Source organism: Panthera onca, chromosome A3 (assembly GCF_046562875.1).
Source record: "Panthera onca isolate mPanOnc1 chromosome A3, mPanOnc1 haplotype 2, whole genome shotgun sequence".
Classification (NCBI taxonomy): Eukaryota; Metazoa; Chordata; class Mammalia; order Carnivora; family Felidae; genus Panthera; species Panthera onca.
The window spans coordinates 10,181,842-10,199,541 of record NC_138341.1 but is presented as its reverse complement, the minus strand read 5'-3'; the positions used below and the strand labels follow the sequence as shown (position 1 = coordinate 10,199,541).

General features: G+C 39.2%; 2 long non-coding RNA genes across 3 annotated transcripts in view; one reads left to right on the top strand and one right to left on the bottom strand.

Annotated features, from left to right (window-relative positions):
• LOC144615970 (uncharacterized) overlaps positions 1-17,700 on the top strand; it is a 323,741-nt gene that overhangs the window by 176,662 nt on the left and 129,379 nt on the right. For both annotated transcript variants that reach the window (XR_013554815.2, XR_013554816.1), the window contains exon 2: positions 1,967-2,044. This is a non-coding gene — a long non-coding RNA (uncharacterized LOC144615970). The remainder of the gene's footprint in view (positions 1-1,966; positions 2,045-17,700) is intronic.
• The window catches only part of LOC132689223 (uncharacterized), a 60,863-nt gene continuing 56,677 nt past the window's right edge, over positions 13,515-17,700 (bottom strand). Inside the window, exon 3 of the long non-coding RNA XR_009614918.3 lies at positions 13,515-13,830. This is a non-coding gene — a long non-coding RNA (uncharacterized LOC132689223). The remainder of the gene's footprint in view (positions 13,831-17,700) is intronic.

Sequence of the window (17,700 nt, the reverse complement as noted above, 5' to 3'; positions counted from 1 at the left end):
CTAGAATTAATGGTATTGTTTATTTTTTTTAACTTTTTTTTAAACGTTTGAGAGAGAGAGAGAGAGAGTAGGGGAGGGGCAGAGAGAGAGGGAGAAACAGAATCCAAAGCAGGCTCCAGGCTCTGAGCTGTCAGCACAGAGCCTAATGTGGGGCTGTAACCCATGAACGATGAGATCATGACCTGAGTTGACCTGAGCTAAAGTCAGATGCTTAACCAATGAGCCACCCAGGTGACTCTGGTGTTGTCTTTTTAATTTCAAATTCCAGTTGTTCATCGCTGGTGTATAGGAAAGCAATTCACTTTTGCTTATTAACCTTGTATCTTGTAATAATGCTAGAATTACTTATTAGATCTAGAATTTTGAGGATGGAAACAAAGGGGGATTTTATACATAGACAAGCAAGTTACCTGAGAGAAAAGATAGTTTTATTTTTTCTTTCTCAAGTTGTATCCGTTTTATTTCCTTTTCTTGTCATATTGCATTACCTAGGATTTCCAGTACAATGTTGATTAGGAATAGTGAGATATGATATCCTAGCCTTGTTTTTGACTTTAGAGAAAAAAAAAATCCAGTTTTTCACCATTAAGTGTTATGTTAGATGTAGGTTATTTGGAAGTGTTCTTTGTTAAGTTGAAGAAGTTTCCTTTTATAACTAGTTTGCTAAAAATTTTTATCATGAATAAATGTTGGGTTGGATTTTGTCAGATGCTTTTTCTGTACCTGTTGATATTACTATATGATTAGTGTTTTTTAACTTATTTAATATGGGGGCCTACCTAATTGGTTTTTTTTAATGTTTATTTATTTTGAGAGAGAGAGAGAGAGAGAGAAAGAGAGAAAGAGAAACACAAGTAGAGGAGGGGCAGAGAGAGAGAGAGGGAGACACAGAATCTGAAGCAGGCTCCACTCTCTAAACTGTCAGCACAGAGCCTGACGTGGGGCTCAAACTCACTAACCGCAAGATCATGACCTGAGCTGAAGTTGGATGCTCAACGTACTGAGCCTCCAAGGCAGCCCCCTAATTGGTTTTTGAATGTTGAACCTGCCTTGTATAACTACAGTAAATCCTACTTAGGTGTGGTATATAATTATTTTTATACATTGTTGGATGCAATTTACTAATTTATTGTCGAAGTTTGTGTTCGTCGGAGACAGTGGTCAATATTTTTCTTCTAATAGCTTCATCAGGTTTTGGTATTAAGTCTCATATATTGATTTAGAAAGTACTCTCTCTGCTTCTGTTTCTTAGAAGAGATGTATATAACTGTTATTGCTTTCTTGAAAGCTTGATAGAATTCACCTGTGAGACTACCTTGACCTGGTTGATTTCTCTTTTTGATGCTCCATTAAAATTAAAATTAAAATTAAAATTAAAATTAAATTAAATTAAATTTGATTTCATAGGGAGAGAGAGAGAGTGAGGGAGAGAGGGACAGAGGGAGAGAGAGAGAATCCTAAGCTGGCCAGTGGAGCTCAGTGCAGTGCCCCATTCCACAACTGTGGGATCAAGACCTGAGCTGATATCAAGAGTCAGATGCTCAACCGACTGAGCCACCCAGGCACCCCTATTTTTATATTTTTTTACTTCATATTAGAGTTATTGCATTTCTTTCATGGCTACCAACATTAATGTGTACTGTCTTACTTCAAAATAATACTAACATTGGAAAAACAGTTTTACAAGAAATGCATTATAAGCTGAATTTCTAAGGGTAATCTAAAAGTCTTGGCTTCACTCTTCTATGGTTACAATATTAGGTTCTATGTTCTTTAATACACATATTACTGCGATTTCAAGCTTTCATCTGTTGAATTAAGGTTTTAATTTTTTAAATACACCAGTTTTATTTAAATTTGTCCAGGAATTTTTCCTTGTCACTCAAGCAGGGCCACTTGAAGAAGATTGGAAACAGGATGCCTGGAGGCAGGTTCAGCCTCTGATTTTTTGTTGTTTGTTTTGCAGCTGTATTCCATGTAGCACCCTCATCTGCTGCGGCCAAAGCGAAGTACAGAGTTCCAGGCAGAGTTCCCACCAGTCCTGGTATGGTAAGATTGGATAGACTATATCCCTGCTAGCACTACTGTTTTTTTTTACTCTCCACACCTCCAGAATTGACCTCGTTTGGTCTTTCTGGACCTCTGTGGCCCTTACATTTATAAGGAATAACAATCTTTTCTTCAGTGTCATATTGGGTCATGAGTCACCCACAGAAGCTACCCTGAGCCCAGTGTCATACCTTAGCAGTTAAGCTCTATCAGCAGTAGTTAAACATACCAGCAGGATATGTTTCCACAATTATTCTACTCCAGCTACCTGAGTATGGAGGTGAGCTCAAGTCTTTAGTCTAGAAATCAACTTTTCTTATGGTAGCACCTTTGAAGTCACCATAGTCTCTCCCGACCATTTGGCCTCATGCTGAACCATACCACATCATCAAAACGTATTTTCGTATATGTTAATATCAATAAGATTCTCTTTCTGTATTAAAAAAAATCCTAAGAGGCATCTCTGATCCAATTAAGTACCAAGGAGCACCGTAATGGTTAATTTTATGTTTCAACTTGAGTGGGACCCAGGGTTTCCAGGTATTTGGTTAAACATTAATTAATTCTGTGTGTGTCTGTGAGTGTTTCTCCATGAGATTGGCATTCGAATCTTCAGATTGAGTAAAGTTGATTGCCTTCTCCAGTGTGGGTGGACATCAACCATTCTGTTGAAAGGCTGAATAGAACAAATGGCTGAGTAAGAAAGAATTCACTCTCTCTCTGCCTTGCTCCTGAGCTGGGACATCAGGGCTCTCTTGCACTCACTAAGAATTCTATCATCAATTCCCCTGGTTCTCAGGCCTTCAAACTCAGACTCAAGCTACACCACCAGAAATCCTGGGTCTCTAGCTTGCCAGCTGCAGATCATGGGATTTCTCATCCTCTATAATCATGTGAACCAATTCCTTGTCTCTCTCTCTCTCTCTCTCTCTCTCTCTCTCTCTCTCTCTCTCTCCCTCCCTCCCTCCCTCCCCCCCCTGCCTCCCTCCCTCCCTCCTTCTCTCTCTCACTCTCTCTTTCTCTGAGCAACCCAAACTAATATAAGTATTCCAGCTTTCTGCATTTCCTACCATAGTGGAAACTTGAGAATATATTCCCCTAAGCATTTTTTTAGACCCATGGATATTTAGAGCTGGAGGGTATGTGATAGATTGACGTGAGTTAGACGCAGGAATGTTTAGAGGCTTGCTCAGCCACATGAGTGCTGGGAGTAGGCCTAAAACACAAAGTCAAGCTTCTACACTCATCTTTGTGCTATATATTTTATCATTTTTACTACCAGAAGCAGTGCCATAAATACTATGTTAAATTGCGAATTGAATCTACCTATATCCCAACTCTCCCAAGTTGTTAGAGTAGTTCCGTTGCTGAGGCTTCTTTTTGATTTACTAGTTCTTTATTTTGTTCAATGGTGCCCAGTGTTATTATCAAGTATATTACAGAGGCTTGAGAGAACTTATGTCTGTTTCATTGGTCCTTTTCCTTATAGTGGTATATACCAGATAATGGAATTACTTACTTGAGATGATCCTGGGTTTATTAATCCACTGTTCACAACTACACTGTATCCGGAGCTTGCCTTAAAGATTTTTCATTTTCCCTGACACTAAAATAAAAATATTACCAGGATTTGAAAGTTACTCTCTCATTTGCCTGCATCCTCAAAACAAAACAAACCATGTATCAACAGATGTTTAAATATATGAAGCAGTTGGATATGCTTATTTGTTTAGTTGTCAGCTTCCTTCCATCAGATATAGGCACTATTGACAGAATGAAGTCTAGGTTCTAAGGAAAGAGCTGATTCAGAAATGCTGCTTGCCTTATGGCGTGTATAAAAATGAATTCATGTCTCTCGTTTATGGCTTTAACTTTAAGGTCCATATTAATTAAGACTCATAAGATATCATAAAAGTTATCACCTGTTTCCTTTGTAAAATTGCTCAACACAATTGTATCACCAGAATGGAAATCATTGATTTTCTATTCTAAGCCATTACTTTTCCTCCAGAATTCTACTCTCTTTTTAATGGGGAAAAAAAATAACAACCGTGGGAAAAGTGGAATAACTGTTGGCCAGAATCGTAGTTAGCTAGTAGCTACTTAGAGGTTCCTGTTCACAAATACTGGGACAGTTGTCTGTGTGAGAATTGTACAAATTACCTGGTGATGTCAAGTCTAGCTTTTGGCTGCTGAGCTGTATGGTTCCTTTTCTTCCCAGAACGTGTGGAACCACTGCATGTCAGTCCCTGCTTTCTCTCCTATGATTCTTGACTTGGCATCAGATGTTGACACAGAGGTACAGAGAGCCTAGTCTCCCTTGAGTATACTCCACTTGCCAAACAAGCAAGGATTCAGTTTGAGCTCACGCATCTTAAAAGTTTCAGAGGTCAATCTGGTAAGCACGGTTGAGACCCCTGTTAACTCAGACATGTCTAATTCTCAGGGCTTGCTTTGCTTTTTACACATGCATGTGACTTTGCCATGAGGCATTACTAAACTCTCGGCTGTCAAGGCTCTCCTTCCAAAAGACTTTCCAAAGTTTTCTTGTTGGCATTTACATCGTCCTGTCATCTATTATGACTGTGGTCCACATATGCACCGTTTCCACAGGATTATAGGATGGTTGTCACAACCCTTGCGTGTCCAGGAGTTCCAGAAAAATGGATGCCATTTTTCTGATGCAGAGTGGTCTTTTAGGGTTGTTAGTTAGCAATAAATGGCTTTTCCATATTGATAACAAGAGCAAAGTGGGAAGGGTTTTTAGTTGAAAAGAGCTTAGGCTTTGCAGTGAGATATATCTGTTTTCCAGTTTCTGCACTGCCACGAGTTATTCATTAATAACCTCCGAGACTTTAGTCGCCTCATAGGTAAGCCATGTTATTTCCTAGTGTATGATATAAAAATATCGGAAGATATTTAATGAACAAATGGATGTGAACAAATGAATTTGAATGTCCTTTACAAATATTTGAAAGCTCTGGGAATAAATATAATTTGTTTTCATTTTTATGTATTACATTTTTCAGTAAGAGGTACTATGATTTTAATAGAATGTTCCATGTACAATAGTAAGTGGGCTCCAGGTACCATCTTTCAGGCTTACAACAGTCCTGCAGGATAGATCTTACCAGCATTTTACAGACAAGGAAAGTGAAACCTACACTCCCTGGGTCAAAATGCTGCTACGTCCTAGATCTTTGAATCAAGTCCAGGTTTCCTTGACATCAAAGCTCATTTTCTCTTTATTATCTTCTCTTCACTCTGTCACGAAGCTTCCCTTAATTCTCTTTTACGTCTTCTGAATGTAGGCGTTAGACGTCCTGAGGGGCTCGCGGTAGTGTAATGGCTTCCACATACATTTTCACTTACCCCTCCTATCAGCCATACGGGATCAATTCTATTTCCATTTTTATATAAAGGGAGACTGAGCCTCCAACAGTTTAAAATGATATTCTAAGATCATCCAGCTAGTAGGTGGCTGGGGTAGGGTATAAATGCATGATGTATAACCTAAAAGCACATCCGTTAAGTTGTTTCTCGTATCTCTCTGCTTCTGTTTTTTCTTTTTTTTATCTGCTTGTATCCATTCATGATCTCCTTCCTTTGGTCTTTAGTATCTGGTTGCAATTTTATGTTTCTTTGAGTTCTACTTTCCCTTCAATTACTTCTCCCAATGTCTTCCTTTCCCTTGGGGACGGTGAGAGCTAAGTGGGCTAGCTGAGCAGAGACATCCTGAAGGGGTCGGCAGGCAGCTGCTGGGCACCAAATGTCCCGCCATGTCTGTCGGCCTTCTCAGCAGGCTCCACTTCAGGCTGCTGGCACATCCATTAAGTGCAGGTTGCTGTTTACCTTCTTCTACTCTTCAGACATGAGGGGCTCGTTTCATGCACTGCTTAAAAATGTAGCATCCAAAGGCTTCTCATACTATGAACACTCTTTTGCTTGAGTGTCAGATCTTTTTTAGGAACTAAAGATAAAAGAAGACTGTTTGGCGTGGCAGGCACTTAAAGATGACAAGATAGATGCCCAGATGCCTATGACAGTACATCGGGTCTGTGAAAACAAAAGAATCCCAGTAGTCCTCGTTCTGTCTGGAGGACACATTTTATTAAGTTCCCACTTGTATCATAAGCTGTGTGCATTATTATGCTAAGTGTTTTAATTATATTATCACATTTCACCCTCCCCCCCCACACAAACCTATGTTTCTTTCTTTAATTTTTTTAACGTCTATTTATTTTTGAGAGAGAGAGAGAGCGCACACAAGCAAGGGAGGGGCAGAGAGAGAGGGAGACACAGAATCCGAAGCAGGCTCCAGGGTCTGAGGCGTCAGCACAGAGCCTGACGCGGGGCTCGAACCCACGAACCGTGAGATCGTGACCTGAGCCGAAGTCGGAAGCTTCACCGACTGAGCCACCCAGTTGCCCCTAGTTTATTATAGTTCTCATTTTTGTAGATGGAGAAGTTGAGAATGAGACTTCTTTTTCTCATCTTGTAAGTGATATTTTTCTGCATTCTAAAAAATCCAGACGAATCTGCCATGAAAGAATGATAGCATTGGATGCATGGAGGTGAAAGACCCAACACGTTCTTCTGAGGTCTCTTCTTTCCTAACTGTCTCTTACCTACTAAACTCTCCCTGTCTATCAAGAGTTTAATGCTATAGGGGCACCTGGGTGGCTCAGTCTGTTAGGCATCTGACTTCGACTCAGGTCATGATTTCACAGCTTGTGAGTTCGAGCCCCACATCAGGCCTCTGCGGTCAGCACAGAGCCTGCTTTGGATCTTCTGTCCCCCTCTCCCTCAGCCCCTCCCCTGCTTGTTCTCACGCGTGCTCTCTCTCTCTCTCAATAAATACGTAAATAAATACACTTTAAAAATGTTTACTACTATAGAACTGAGTGAAATACTGTCCCGGGGACTATCTTTTGGAGTGCCATCTATCTCATTGTTACTGGAATAAAAACAAGATGTCTTTCGAATCTACCTCTTCTATGATTGTATTCGTCACTCAGATGTTTTGCACATGGCTTCATGTTATCAGAGAAGACAGTAAATTAATAGCATATGGATAGTAATTTTTCTTTAAGAATGTGTCCTTCCTTTCATCTCATTACATGCATATTTAAATGAGGTTTGAGGACAATGATTTTCCCTCTCAAATTCCAGAATGAATAGAGAAGCAGATATTGATGTCAAACAAGGAAATCTGTTGCCAAGAAATCTTGGATAAAAGAATATTTTATGTACTTGAAACCAGCATCAGGGCTTGCTTATTTTCCCTATAAAGTAGGCTGGTCATTTATAGAATGGAGGAACCTAGATCCTGTGGGTTTAAGAGGAGAAAAATCAGGTATGTTCTTATGGGCAGGCTCTATCTGAAAGAGCAGGCTAAGAAAGTCTGTCTCACTTCCACATGTGGCTTTACTTCTAATTCTGTGTGCCAAAAGCATGTTTTGGGGTAATAGATGAGATGGCATTCCTTTCCAGAAAAGAGGTCTGCAGGAGCTGGGCCAAGCATGGCCAGTGGCCCCGTTTCTCATCTCCCTGTTGCCTGAGGGAGTTTAAGTGTGTAAATAGTGGGAAGACAGGTCGAATTTATATGCCGAATGCTTTGGGGACTATAAATGTGTTTTGGGAATGTATGTTTGGTCTTTATGGGCTGACAGGAGCAAGGGATAAAGAAATAAACAAAATCCAATCCTGGGCCTGTCCTCACACAACTTGAAATTATATGAAAGCTCTGACCACAATGAATGTTGAGCATTGCAAGGGCATCTAAGGACTATCTTTCTATGATGTCCCAAAACCGGAATGGCTGAATTGTTCACCCTGTAAGCACTTGGACTCAGTTGGGGATCCATAGAATATTCGTTCAATGGTGGGCCTGAGGGCATAGAGTCAGGGTTCACATGTGCAACACAAGATAAGACTATTCGTATGAGAGTGTTAAGGAGAGACCAGCAACTTCGTATGATCAGGAAAATCACACTGATATCCTCCTTTTCAGATGAAGGCCATTTTTTTTCTTTTATCTTTCTTGTCTTGCCCTTCTCCCCAGCCACCTCCTGTGACTGGCATACCGTTGAGTTGTGACGCGGTGGTTTTCCTGCCCCTGTGCGATACCACCACTGCTACATGGCGTAGCCTACGTGGGACCACAGGGGCAGCGTAGTAGCCCTGCGAGCCGTTGGGATTAGAGTGAGGACACCTAGGTTTAAAGTCAGTTATCGGATTTCCTCATTCCCTCCTCCTCAGATAGAAGAGACATTAGAAATTCTTATTTTGTGCAATTGAAGTGATGATCATGTCCACTGAAGTCATGCGTTTGGTAGTCTTCATCAGGTTCATTCGCTCCCATAATGAAAATGTGGAACGCTCTTCCTTCCTCCTTAAAATTCCCACATGTCATTTTGTTGTTAATGTGCACCCTCACCCCATGGTAGGTCTCTGGCAACCACAGAGATGCTTTTTGTTTCTCTGTTGCTGCCTTTTCCAGCGTAATGCATTTGAGATTTACATATATCACTAGTTTTATAATATAAAGTTTTATTTCTGAGAAGTATTGCTTTTGTTGATGATGCACTGCATTTTGTTTATGAAATCATCAGTTGACATATGTGATATTTAAGGAACAAAACGGATTAAGATGGGGAAAGGGAAAAAAATAAGATAAGAAAAAAGGGAGGCAAACCATAAGAGATTCTCAAATACAGGGGTGTATGGATGGCTCAATTGGTTAAGCATCTGAATCTTGAGTTCAGCTCAGGTCATGAACTCACAAACAGTGGGTTCAAGCCCCATGTTGGGCTCTTCATTGACAGTGTGGAGCCTGCTTGGATTCTCTCTCTCTCTTTCTCTCTCTCTCACTCAAAGTAAATAAATAAACTTAAAAAAGGAGACTCCTTTCTTTTTTTTTTAATGTTTATTTTTGAGAGAGAGAGAGAGAGAGAGAGAGTGGAGGAGGGGCAGAGAGAGAGGGGGGACACAGAATCTGAAGCAGGCTTAAGGCTCTGAGTTGTCAACACAGAGCCCAAGACAGGGCTTGACTCAGGAACCATGAGATCACGACCTGAGCGGAATTTGGATGCTTAACCAGCTGAGCCACCCAGGCGCCCCCTGATACACCTTTCAAATTCAAAATGGTAGATAGGACTATCTCATTGTGATTCTAAGTTACATTTCAGTGACTGGAATTGAGTGTTCCTGTGTGTACCTGCCCGCAATAGGTAGCGTCTGTTCAAAGTTTTGCCCATTTAAACTTTTTTTAAAAATTTTATTATTGAGTTTGAGTGTCATTTATGCCTTCTGCAGAGAAGACTTTTATTGATGATATTTTTTCAAATATTTTCTCCCATTGCATTAATTGCTCTTCTGTTTTCTTAACATTGAATTTTGGATACTAGAAGTTTTTAATTTGTTGAAGTCCTATTTGCCAGTTTGTTGTGTGCATGTGTATGTGTGTGTGCATGTGTGTGTGCACATGCATGTATGTGCACGTGTGTGTGTATGTGTGCCATTTTTGAGAAATTTTTATCTAAACCAGAGTCACAAAGTATAATTTAGGCATTATTCTACAAATTTATATTTTATGTTTTACAGTAATGCTTATAGGCAGTTTATATTATGGGTGGGAGTTGAAGTTCATATTCTGTATGTGATTGAATTAAATTAGAATATTATTCATTTAATACTATTTTTGGACTAAAATCTACCGTGTTGCTCGTTGTTCTTATTTATTCCAAATTTTCTTTGATCAACCGGTCCTCTTATCTGCCTGCATTTGGATTAATTCTTTATGTTTTTGAAATTCCATTGTATCTTCATTCTTGGCTTTTTACTTCTACTTTTTTATGGCAGTTTTTTGTTTTGTTTTATTTTGTTTAGTTTTGTGATAGCCGTAGGGTTTATAATATGGCTTTCTAATTCACCCCAGTCTGCTTTTGAAGAACAGCATTAGTGAAGTTGAAATGATAAAGAGCACTAAATTCATTTTTTATTATTATTATTATTATTATTATTTTTAATGTTTATTTACTTTTGAGAGAGAGAGAGACAGAGTGTGAGCAGGGGAGGGGCAGAGAGAGAGAAAGACACAGAATCCAGGCTTCAGGCTCCTAGCTGTCAGCACAGAGCCCCGTATGGGGCTCGAACTCACAAACTGTGAGATTATGACCTGACTGAAGTCAGGTCAGATGTTCAACTGACTGAGCCACCCAGGTGCCCCTCATTTATTATTTTTAAAATTTTGCTTGTTTCCTTATTCTACCACCTATTATATGGGTTAAGTTTCTAACAATTAGGTGAAGACTTTTCAGTATGTTTATTACTGTACTTGGCCCTGTGGGAGATACTAACATTTAAAGGAGAGCTTATACATCATCAATTCACTTTATATATCCAGTATGTAGCATGCGTTAGGTGTCAGATAAATATATATATTTTTTTAATTTTCTGCAGTTTATCAAGGAATGATTGACTTGAACACACATCATCCTTGAAAGTTTCTTCCTGTCTCTTTACAACCTATCCATTCCTGACCTAGCCTACCTCCTTATTCCCAGGAAACCCTCAGTCTGTTTTCTGTCAATACAGTTTTGTTTGCATTTTCTAGAGTTTTATTTATTTATTTATTTATTTATTTATTTATTTATTTTAACATTTATTTATTTTTGAGACAGAGAGAGACAGAGCATGAACGGGGGAGGGGCAGAGAGAGAGGGAGGCACAGAATGAGAAGCAGGCTTCGAGGCTCTGAGCCATCAGCCCAGAGCCCGACGCGGGGCTCGAACTCGCGGACCGTGAGATCGTGACCTGAGCTGAAGTCGGACACTCAACCGACTGAGCCACCCAGGCGCCCCAGCATTTTCTAGAGTTTTATATAAAAATCATATATTACATATTAATTATTTTTTTCATGCCTTCTTTCTGATCATTATTATTTTGATTTTCATCCTTGGTATTGTACTTATACATAGATGTTATCTTTTTATTGCTGAGTAGTATGCATATACCACATTGCTGAAGGATATTTGGACTCTTTCCAATTTTAGCTATTGCAAGTAAAGCTACTATGAACATTCATGAACACTTTTTGTGTGGACATTAGATTTCATTTTTCTTTGGTAAATACTTAGGTGTGGAATACAGGGTAATACAGTAAGAATATATTTAAATTTCTGTTGGCTTGTATTCCATTCAGCATGTTGACCAATTTTGAAATACTCTTGGTTTTTACTTCGTGTCAAAGAGCATATCTTATCTTTTAATTCTTTTATTTTGCTGTTGCCCTATCAACATGTTCATTAAAAAGCATACTAGCAGTTTAAAACTAAGTGGGCAATCATTACAAGTGTTCATGCTATCCTCTGGGAGAAAATAAATTCTGGATTTATTTGGCACTGAAGTAATTAATGACAAAGGATTTACATAATAATTTCACTGCTAATTGATTTGCGATGTCAATATGTCTTTGGTAACTACCTAAGTAACTACCAATGATGATTAAACAAATGAGTGGCATTTATCTGCAGCATTAGTTTACTATGGTATATGTTGAAGAAATATAATTTACAGATTTTAGCACAATAGGACAAGTGACATTGTTCTGAAACAATATTTCTTAACTGCAACAAGACATCCACGTGTCATCAACCTCCCCTCCCTACCTTTCTCTCTCTTTCTTATTTTCGTCTTAGGCCATAGCTGGAGGCACACGGTAATTTTCCGTATTGATGCATCTTGAATATAAAATGTGGATTGAAACAATAAAATTAAAGTAGCCATCTTTATACATATTGGCTTTTCTTTCCTTTTCAATGAGATTGCCTTTCCCAAGAAAGACATCGGCAAAACAATTAATTAAAATGAAGGACGAGTGGATATATTTTGACATGGATCTAACTGTGGAGTGGTTTATTGGGAAAGTGAGGTAGGAAAAACAGTGGGAATGTTGAGGGCTGTGTCCTACCTTATTTGCTCATTCTTTATTTCGGCAAGGTTACTTCTTTCTGATCTTCACTTTTTTTTTTTTCCTTCCCATATAAATAAATGAGTTGGAGTAGCAAGGCAGTTCTCCCTAGGGGTCAACAGAGGTACTTCTATGGGACTACAAAATTATGACTTGAGTTTCATTTCTAAATTACGTTCAACTGTTTACAAAAAAGAAAGAAAGAAAGAAAGAAAGAAAGAAAGAAAGAAAGAAAGAAAAGAAAAGAACCCCACACAAACCCTGAAAAATGCATGGTTAAATGTGTTACAATACAGGGGCACCTGGGTGGCTCAGTCGGTTAAGCGTCTGACTTCAGCTCAGGTCATGATCTCACAGTCCATGAGTTTGAGCCCCGCATCAGGCTCTGTGCTGACAGCTCAGAGCCTGGAGTCTGCTTTGGATTCTGTGTCTCCCTCTGTCTCTCTGCCCCTCCCCTGCTCATGCTCTGTCTCTTTCTGTCTCAAAAATAAATAAAAACATTTAAAAAAAATTTTAAAAAATGTGTTACAATACAATTTGTACACTTTGCGTCCATTGTAGAGCAAATCCTGGGTTACCTCCTTTTTGAGTGTAACAGTAAAATCTCTTCTGTGTTCTTTGCTTAATTAAGCATTGTGCTTTGGACTGGTTTGTGTCCCAACAAAATTCATACTGAAACCCTAATGGCCAGTGAAGGGATTTGGGGATGGGACTAAGGGTAGGTAAGGTCATGAGGGTGGGGCCTTTATGACCTGATTAGTGTCCTTATAAGAAGAGACATCAGAAAGCCTGTCCCTGGGCTGGCTCCCAGAAACCAGTTATGCTGGCACCTTGAATTTGAGCTTCTAGCCTCCACAACTGTGACAACATAAGTTTCCGTGGTGTGAGCCACCCAGTCTAGGTACTTTGTTATGGTAGTTTAAACTCGCTAAGACACTCTTGTTTTGACTATAACAGAATAAAATTTCTTCTGCCTTCTTTTCTTTTTTAAGTTTATTTGTTTATTTTGAAAGAGACAGAGTCAGTGCAAGTGGGGGAGGAGCAGAGAGAGAGAGGGAGAGAGAGAATCCCAAGCAGGTTCCATGCTGTCAGGGCAGTGCCCGATGCAGGGCTCATACTCACAAACCATGAGATCGTGACCTGAGCGGAAATCAAGAGTCTGAGCCATCCAGGTGCCCCCTTCTTCTGCATTCTTTACTTAATTAAACATTGTCACTGTGTATAGTTATTTAAATGTGTGAATCAAAGTTTTATTGATACAGGTGACCAAAATAAAACCAACAGGTAATTTAGTATGTTACAGGCTTATTAATACTGTAACACTAATAAATACCCTCTCCCCCTAATTCAAAATGACATATCACTAAAATGACCTTACTTTTCTGTATGATTTCTTATTAGGTGTTATTTAACATGTCACTGCATATAATATTTTAATTTTATTTATGAATAAATCCTCTATTAGGCACATTTAGTTTATTTCTTAAAAGTCCCTTTGTCTGTTGTGCCCATTTATGCAGAAAATGTGTAGAACTACATATAAGTAGCGTTCAGCAAAAATATTCTACAGTCAAGAATGTGAAATCCATGGAGGTAGTTGGTTGGGAAGATGCTCTGCATTTTAATTTTGGATTATTTCCATGTCAGGGATAGAAAAAAAAATAACACCATACAAAGTGTTATATCTTCTCAGTGATGAGTTGCTGGTAAGTTTCTTAGATAATGAGGTCAGTGTCACGCTGAGTTGTAGGAAGTTCCAGCTTGAGGTTGTAGAATGTGGTGATTTCATTCAGGAGGCTAAAGAAAAGCTCGAAAAGAATACACAAGAACCCACGCTTAGCAGAGATTTATGGTGAAGCTGAATATTCTTAAAGTAACCTATTAACATTCAAGAATACATACCGAATCTGTCGAGTTAAAGCATATCAATGAGTATTGAAAGGTACAGCTTCAGCTCACCTGTTTCGCCATAATTAGGACTTTATAGGCAAAAGGGTTGGTTACTTACTTCCTGCAGAACATAAGTTGCATTACTATTTGCTTTATTTGTGTTACTGAAGAATCATTCTGGCAATTTTACCAAAACAGAGGATATATTTCATAATTCTTTTCTCTGAAAAGTACCATAAACTCATAAAAGGCAAAACTAATAATGAATACACTTGACGATCAATCCAAATAAATTGCCATTTCTTTAGTAATTCTGCTACAGAAAAGTTCCTCTTTCCCTCTCTCAGTGCTTCCTAGATTGAGTTTGAACAGAAAGAAAGTGTAACTTGATGTAGGGAAAGTTAAGTTATAATGCACTCTACTGATAAAGTTGGTTACCTGGTTTTCTAGAAAATGAAGATAGCCATTAAAACCGATAATTTTCAACATCACATACACTGAGATGAAACATGAGTCTCATGATAAAAATTGTAGTTAACTCTTCACAATTACTGAGTTTGTAAAATACATTTCTGTTCTTTACCAACATTTCAACTTTCTTCGCACAATTGATATGATTAATGACGTCTTTTCAGCTTGTCTCACTTTTCAGGTATGGTTTGGGGTAGATTCTCTAAAATCCAAGCCAGTGTTGCCATTAAGCATTGATTGCAACCTTACTCTGGACACAGGAACAGATCTCAAATATATTACCAAATCCCCTTCTTAAATCTGTCTGTGTGACCTTTGGAAAGTCAAATCAAATCTGTGGGATTTATCTTCCACCTCTGGAAAAATAAGGAGTTAAGCTAGATTATCACTAACGGTCTTTCTGGTCCTAATATTCTGCAAAATTGAGTTAGAGGAACATTTTCTCTTAAAAAGAGATAGCTGACCTTTCTAGAGCAGCAAGTTTTTGCAAAGAGTATGTTGGGAATTTTGCATTCACTTTTTCATCGAATTTCTCCCTGAAGGCTGCAGAGGTTTTTATAGATGACGAAATTGCAGCTCAGAGAGCTGAAATAACTAACAATATACTCCAAAGCTGATGTATTTCCTACTCCATTGGAAATAACACATTTCCCCCATGCAGATCAGGGTCCACAGTAGAACTGTGAGGGACCTGGAATATGTCAAAATTATTATAGTTAGTAGCATTTATACATGAAATGTTAAAAACAATTTTTAGTTGGAAAATTCCCGTCATAAGTAATACCCAGTCCCATCTTTATGCGGTCGTCGTGGATAGCCGTGTTGAAGTAGAAAAAGCTTAAGGCTTGGACTCAGAAAATGCTCTCTTAAAACTCCAATCCTGCTGTTCTCCAGATCTGTGATTTCGTTAAACTGTTGTTTCCCTCAGCGAAGTCAGACCTTGCAGTGTTTGCATTGAACTTCGTCTGTAATTCTATTGTGATGATCCTGTTTTGATTTATTTGAGGTTCAGTTGTACACGTGACTGTCTTCTCCACCGATATATTTTGAACATTTATAATACAAAAACGTTGTGTCACTGACAAATAATAACTTAATCTAATTTGTTCAGCTGCGTCGGGATCCTCTACATGACAGATGGGGAAACTAATGCCCAGAGAGGGCTAGCTGTACTTTGTCACACACAGAGTGTCAGAAGCAGATTTGGAACACAACTGTCCTTTTGGTAGTAAAGGAGAAATTATCCTGCCTCTTCCATGCCACGTGTGCTTTTGACATGGTCTTAGCCTTTGTTGCTTTTGCACACTGGGCCCGAGGGAGAAGTCTGGCTCGGCTCCAGAACTGCCATTTGTGATTATCTAAGAATAAATAATAATGACGCTTGTCACTGCCATGTGCCCGAGTAGAGAACAGCCATCATCCTTGAAGCAGAGTTTCATGACTATGGGAGGAACCATTTAGAGGTTTCCTTTCATTTTCATTACGCAAATATGAGCTGAGTAGATAACCAATTGCTTAGGTGGAAGGATGTAATGGGTTTGCTGTGGTTCAGAGAATGCCACCCGCCATTCCCAAATACAGACGCTAGAGCAGAAGTGGACAATTTACACTGGAGTGCGGGGACCTCCAGGAAGGAAGGGACCGTGATTCCAGTCCTTGTATTTCCTCAGAATCCAAGATATGGAAAACAGTTTATCCGAACTGAATGACCCTATTATTGATCTGCTGCGGGAAAATAACAGGGGTCTGGGGAAAGAACTCCCTAAGAGTGAAATATGGGTTGGCATCTTGTGCTAAACCCACAGGCTTGGTGAAGGGTGGCTGGTTAGAGGCTTGTGATGGTGGAACAGTGTTGGAGAAGGTATCTGAGCAGATCAGACTGAAAAGAGCTGCAAGCTTGAAGTCTGACAAGAGGCAGCAGGACCCTAGCAGGGGGAATTTTTTACTTGCAAATTATTATTGAAACAGAGGACATTTATTAAACCCTGTAGAGTCAGGTAGAGTCAGGTAGAGTCTAAATGGCACCTCTAGCAACAGCCAAAGCAGTTATGCTAATGGATGGATTTAACATTTCACTTGGAGAAGGAAGACTCCCTCCTAGGGAAGATGGGTGCTCGAAGGACATTTGTAACATTGTAGGAGATGTGAAAGCATGTGCGTTTCGAGGGAGTTGAACCTTTTCTTATACTTGGCGTGAGTCACTCCAGGGCAGGGGACACAGGGATGCAGGTGCCTTTGGGATCACAGAAAGCTTGTTATTATCATTTTGAAATGGAAACGTACTCTTTTCACAACCTGGTTGGGTGGAGGTTACTCTGAGGTTTTCCTTCAGGTATAATTACACCAGTCACCTCTGCGCCTGGCATGCACACACGAAAGCACATTTCTGGTGCAGGGTGGACATAATCTCTGCCTTCAAGAGACTTACCTCTCCGGGGCTAAGCTTTGCCCATGGAGAGTCAAGATTCGTGGTATATAGAGGCTGCTTCGAATAATCACTAGGAAAATCTGTGAAATTTTGAAGAAATGATTCCATCCTGTCAGTATGATGGAAAGCTTCAATAGAGGGAGTCATGACGGAGAAAGTTCATGAATGAGGCATGGAAGTCTAACAGAGAAAGAAAGCAAGACTCCTGTTCTTTTCTCTGCTCTCCCTCTTGGGAACCAAAGAGAATACAGTAGTTTTACTGTTTACTTTGCAAAAGTGCATTTGTATATAAAAACCCAATGTTTATGTGGCAAAATAAATATGTAACCATATATATTAATTCATATATGGAGAAACATCCTTATTCTGCAGAAACTAAGGCACATTTTCTTTGCATAGAGCAATTATTTTTCCTGGAAAAGCAAACTACTTTACAAAAATGAGGCAATACGTTTTAGTGGCATCTTAAGTTGAATATTATAGCTTTAAAAATGTCTCTGGATAAAATTCAAGGCTATGGTATTCAGTAGTTTCGCCCTAACTGGTTTTCATTATTACGGTGACATTGAAAGGAAACCCCCAGAAAGTGCTGAATGATATTTCCCCCATTGGTAAGAGAGGGAAGACCATCCCTTACTGCTAATTTATCTTGTGGCTATTTGGGCTCTCCTCCTGTTGAATATTTATTCCTCTGATGGATTTTATTTTTCAGCCAGAGTGTCAAGAATAACTCTATTTAAAAGGAGCTCGGCCTAAAGAATAGAAGTCTTTTTTTGTGTGTGTGCATGTTTCATCCCTTTTACTGACTCTGTAAATGTCGAGTGATTGTGATTGGTACCTCACTCCTTTTCTTTTTTCCGAACCAGTTTTGTACTCAGTCTGTGCTTTT